We start from the raw sequence: 6000 nt of genomic DNA on the forward strand, positions 1-6000 counted from the left end.
CTCAGTATGAACCTCAACTCCACCCTCATTCTCAACCTCCACTACACCCTCAGTATGAACCTCAACTCCAGCCTCATTCTCAACCTCCATTCCACCCTCATTCTCAACCTCCACTCTAACCTCACTGTCAACATCCACTACACCCTCACTGTGAACCCCAACATTCATTCTTCTTGACAAGTCCAATGCTCCATCCTCTATAGCCTTAACTTGTTCAACTTTTTGGTCCCTAATTCCTTCATGACCACCCTCAACATGTGCTTCTCCTCCAACCCCACTACCCTCACCACTGTTTGCAGGTCCTTCACATAAGTAAAGAATCTCATTCGCATCATTTTCTACTACCTCCGGATTGTCCACCCCGTGTACAACATACAGGTTTACTTTCCCTAAATAATTAGCTACCTTCATCATGTTCATAGCTCATTTATCATCATACAACTTATGTAATACAAGTTGAATATTGTAATATAACTTTGCTACTTGAATGTAACCCAGATGTTTAAGTGAACCTACTATTCCAAAATAACACCATTTATTGTGGTCAACGTCCCAATAAGCTATCTCCCCACCTATATACTTAAAAGGCACTTCTTTTATCAAGGTCCCATCGTGGTGGACCACTACCTGAAACTTGTCATCAGACATCCCAACCCGAACCCTGCAAATGCAAACGGGGACTACTAAATTAAGTTAAACTACGACCTATGGGACTATTATCAACCCTCAAAACGCGACAACTTTTCCCATAAAATACTTTAACCCATACTTAAAACTCCCAAAACGCGACAACGATCATAAACAAACAATAACAAAAATTCACAAAATTATAACAACATAATATACTAACCTGAGTTACGCTTTTCAATTCGCTATTTGTTCTTCACCTTCAACAATACCTCAATTTACAAAGCTTACACCAGAATGTTTAATCCCAAATTACGATTTTGCTTCTAACCCTAACCCTATTTTTTTTAACCTCTCTCACAGCACAGTACATTGCCACGAAGTCAATTTCTTTTCTCTCCATTTTAATTTTACATATCAATAAACCTATTACTGCCACATGATCACTTAACACTAACACGTCATTAACTTTAGTCCAGGGGACAACTCTAACGTTAAATTTTTTACGCCGTTAGCAAAAAGAATTAACTTGGACAGTTTTTTCAATAGTTCGGACCAATTGTTACTTTTTTAAAAAAGTAGGACTATTTTAAACACAACCACTCTTTCGAGAAACCAAAAGAGGTATTAAACCTAATATATATAATTGTGAAAATTATTATATGAAAAAAAAGTAAAAATTAATTTTTAAAATAATACTTTTATATTTAAGTAGAATGAAATAATTATTTTTAAAATATAATATTTTCTGAATATAAGGGATGAAACCCAGTGATGATGGAACTGAATAAGAAGAAATGGAATCGGATAAAGGATTGTGTAATCGAATACACTCCCTACAGAACCAAGTATAGCTTTTCTGGAATTGAATACTCTGCATTGTGTCTTTTCAACATGGATTTGAATCGAATAAAACTTTGTTGTAATAAATTCTAATTACAACATGAATATGGTAATGGTAGCATGGTCATTTCGAAATTTCCTTATCAATTCATGCAAATCTAAACAATTTCGAAGGATTGTAAAACATTATCCATCCCTCAAATCCACACTCTCGCTCACTCTATAATCAAAACAAACAAATAGTTCAAATCCTTGCACATATATCTTTACATATCCACATGAATAATATCATCACAAAAACGAACTTAGTCTAACTGTGTTATTTTGTTTTCATAAAAAAATATATTTTTGAAAACATATTTAAATCTAAATAATTTCACTCAAACAAACCTAAACCGTTTATCAGTAATAAGTTGGTTTTGGTAAAAAATATATTTTTCTTAATTATTCATAGATACTCTAAATATATAGGTATATTTTTTTATTTAAAATTATTAAAATAAAATAATATATTTAATTTTATAAATACTATCTTTTTATATCACATCAAAGGGGCTATCGCTGGTTGCTGGATTATAATTGTATTGTGAAGTTAATTTTGACAGAAATTGAAGACACATTAATGTTGTTGACTTATTAATAGTGGCGTGTACCTCCCTGAAATATTCTGTTCAGTCTCTCATTGATGACACGTTTGGACCGTTAGAAAAAGAAAACAAAAGTAAAAGAAGACAAATTTAGTAATGGTATTATCAGAATAATTTCCTTAATTTATTTATATTTTTTTGAAATTATACAAGACATTTGTTTTTCTAATATTTACTGTAGTTTCTTTTGTGAGTACATGATTGAGAGGTTATTTAATATATAAACATTGTTAACATAAAATTATAAAAATAAATGTTGAAAAAGATTGATGAAATCTTGAGATATTAATGTAATTCATTCATAAACTACAACAAACAATAATCTTTTAAATATTTAATATCACTTTAAAATAGTTTTTATAAGATTGTAGGGTCAACAACACTCTAATTCTAGTATAGTTTATAATAGTTTTTATCTTAAAAATAAATCCTGACTTTAAATGAAGGGTCACGGAGGGGATTTGTTGAAAGAAAGTTGTAGGAGCGTTTTTTTAAAAACACGTGAGGGAGAGGGTAATAATAGAAAGGCCAATGATACTTTCACAAGTTTTTGATAACAGGACACGTGTTATTATTTTATTAATTTGTTTGAATTTATGTTTAAAAAAATATTTAAAACGGATTAATCATAAATTATCACGTATGCATTGTCAAAATGTTGTAAAAAAAAAAATTATTAAAGAAACTTTTTCTAACAAGAATATTGTGAAGGGTTATATTTGTCATTATAAGCAGAAGAAGGAGAAGAAGAAGTCCTAGTAGCTCCCTGACCCCTCTCACCAAGGTAATACCAAACAGACAAAAAAACAAGAAAGGATTTTAAGGGCATGTTTGGCTGACGGTCCAACACTGTCTCGTCAACACGTGTCATACCACTGCATGCATATCCGCCACGTCATCTCACTCTTCTTTCCTTTCGTAGATCGCGGCATCACGGACCCATCTTATTCTTTCTCCATATATTATTGCTTTTCTATATTATCTATTATTATAATTATTATTATTATTATTACTATTATTGTTCCTACCATTATCCCCATCCACACACATATATAATATATAAAAACCAAGAAGTTTATCCATTTCATCTGTGGCCACAGCTCACACCCCCATGCCAGAATTTAAAATGAAATCTTGTGATTATATTGACAAAAAATTTAATATTTTTTAATATTTTTTAATATTTATCACACACTTCACTCATTTCTTACTTTCTTCCTTTTCAGATTTTATATTAGCCACTAAGTATCCAACATTCCTTACTATTATGCTTCAAAACTACGTTTTTATGCTACTTTTTTCAGTTATTTCCAGAAATGTCAATACTAATAATATCTAAATGTAATGGATATGTTCAAGTGCATATGATTACTAAGATTAGCTTATTTAAATTTAATAACTACATAATTATGTTAAAAAAGAAATCGTTCAAACATAAAGATTTTAGTACAATTTTATTTTCGTTATTTTACATAAAATATGCGATTTTAGTTTCTAATTTATTTTTCAATTTAGTTATTTAGTTTTGTACTTTTGTTCTTTAATTTTGCCTATTATGTTCAATAATATATATATATATATATATATATATATATATATATATAAATAAGGTTTAATACCTATTTTGGTCCCTCCTTTGGGAAGGTTTGTTCAAAGTGGTCCCTCCTTTTTTCAAAAGTTCACTTAAGTCCTACCTTTTGCAAAAACTGTTCAAAGTGGTCTTTCCTTTTTTCAAAAGTTCACTTAAGTCCTACCTTTTGCAAAAACTGTTCAAAGTGGTCCTTTTTGCTAACGGCGTTAACTTTCTTAACGGCACAGCTACCAGGTGGCTAATATTTGCTGAGGTGTAACGTTTTGGCTGTGCTGGCACTGTTGTGTGTTTTAAAAAAAAAAAATTAATTATGACGTGAAATTTAATAAAATTAGGTTTAAATTAAAAATTGAATTTGGGGTTAATTGGGGGTAATTAATTAAAAATCCCATTAAGAACCTTAATTGTTTCTGGAAATCTAAAATGGAAAAAAATTCTCAATCTGAATCCTAAGAACCCTAGAACCAGAAACCTGGGGAAGAACCAAAAAACCATAAATCTTGAACATAATGAAAGAATCGAAGAAAAAGAGGCCAAAGAATATTAAAAGCATTAAAACAACAACAGATTTTGTCCCTGACAATGACGAGGTGAGAAGAAAAAAAATGTAAGCGAATGGAGGAACAAAATTGATCACCAGAAAACAATAGCCAGAAAAGGCAACGATCTCTAACAAATCGATAATTACTGAAATTGAATCAAGATAGAATTTTAGCTCAAACAACGGTTCAAAAATATTTATCAACAGAAGATGATCATCAAAAGAAACAAAACAATAGGAAAAGAAAAGAAAAAGGAGAAAACCCAGATGAACAATTCTTTGATTTAATCTTTCACAATCCAAGAAACAACAGAAACACAGAGGAACAAAGAGAGAGAAAAAGAACCTGCATGAGGAAGAACAGCAGGAGCAGAAACCGAACCACGAAATCGAACCAGACAACAAAAAACAAAAAACAAAAGAACCAATCAATAATTGAAGTGAACACAGTGCGACTCCCCTTTGACCATTCCCGAAAAACAAAAACCAAAACCCTATCCCCTCCCCCCATGCTAAAAAACCCTCAGCCGAAGTCCGAAATCAGCTAAAAAAACAACGTCGCAAGCGAGACGAAAAAATGGAGAAAGAATCTCGTCAGCGGAATTTCTTCCCCAGGTTTCTGGTTCTAAGGTTCTTAGGATTCAGATTGGGGATTTTTTTCCATTTTAGATTTCCAGAAACAATTAAGGTTCTTAATGGGATTTTTAATTAATTAACCCCAAATTCAATTTTTAATTTAAACCTAATTTTATTAAATTCCACATTACAATTAATTATTTTTTTTAAAACACACAACAGTGCCAACACAGCCAAAACGTTACACATCAGCAAATATTAGCCACCTGGCAGCTGTGCCGTTAAGAAAGTTAACGCCGTTAGCAAAAAGGACCACTTTGAACAGTTTTTGCAAAAGGTAGGACTTAAGTGAACTTTTGAAAAAAGGAGGGACCACTTTGAATAAACCCTCCCAAAGGAGGGACCAATATTAAACCTATATATAATGTATGTATATAAGACATTGAAATTTGAAAAAAAAAAAAAACGCATCGTACATATTTTATTTTCGTGATTAAAATGGTAGCAGTTGGAGGCGCTGATTACCACACCTAATTTACTTTGAGAGATATTCTAGTATGGTACAAATAATATATATTAGATGAAAATGAAAATTTGAGTACATAAAATATTTATTTCAAAAACTTTATAACTATATTTTTTAATAGACGTGGTTTATTTGCTAGAAGAGGTAATTGATATTTTGCATAAGCTTAACGGTGGTGAGAGTCATGAGGAGAGGGAAAAGGAAAACAAAGAAAAGAGAATATTTATATTAAGCAAAAGGATAATGATATCTAGACAACATTTTTTTGACAACATTTGAACATTGATTACGTGTCAATATTTGATTGGTCAAAAATTACTCCACAATAATGTTTATGATTATTATTATTATTGATTGTGGAGTAATTTTTGACCAATCATAGATTGACACGTGATCAATGTTCAAATGTTGTCAAAAAAATGTTGTCTAAATATCATTATCCTAAGCAAACGATAGAAAATTATGTGTTAGGTTACAATGAAAGGAAACGAGCTATATACACACCACGCGTAAGAAAAACGACTTAAACTGTAATAATTATTTTGACTGTAAATGCGTCGAGTGAGGGAACACGGCTGGCCGCAACTTGAATGGTGGTAGACGAAAAACTAGGTTAAGAAGTTGACTATTTTGACAACCCCTCAAGTTG

Source organism: Vigna radiata, chromosome 7, assembly GCF_000741045.1.
Source record: "Vigna radiata var. radiata cultivar VC1973A chromosome 7, Vradiata_ver6, whole genome shotgun sequence".
NCBI lineage: Eukaryota > Viridiplantae > Streptophyta > Magnoliopsida > Fabales > Fabaceae > Vigna > Vigna radiata.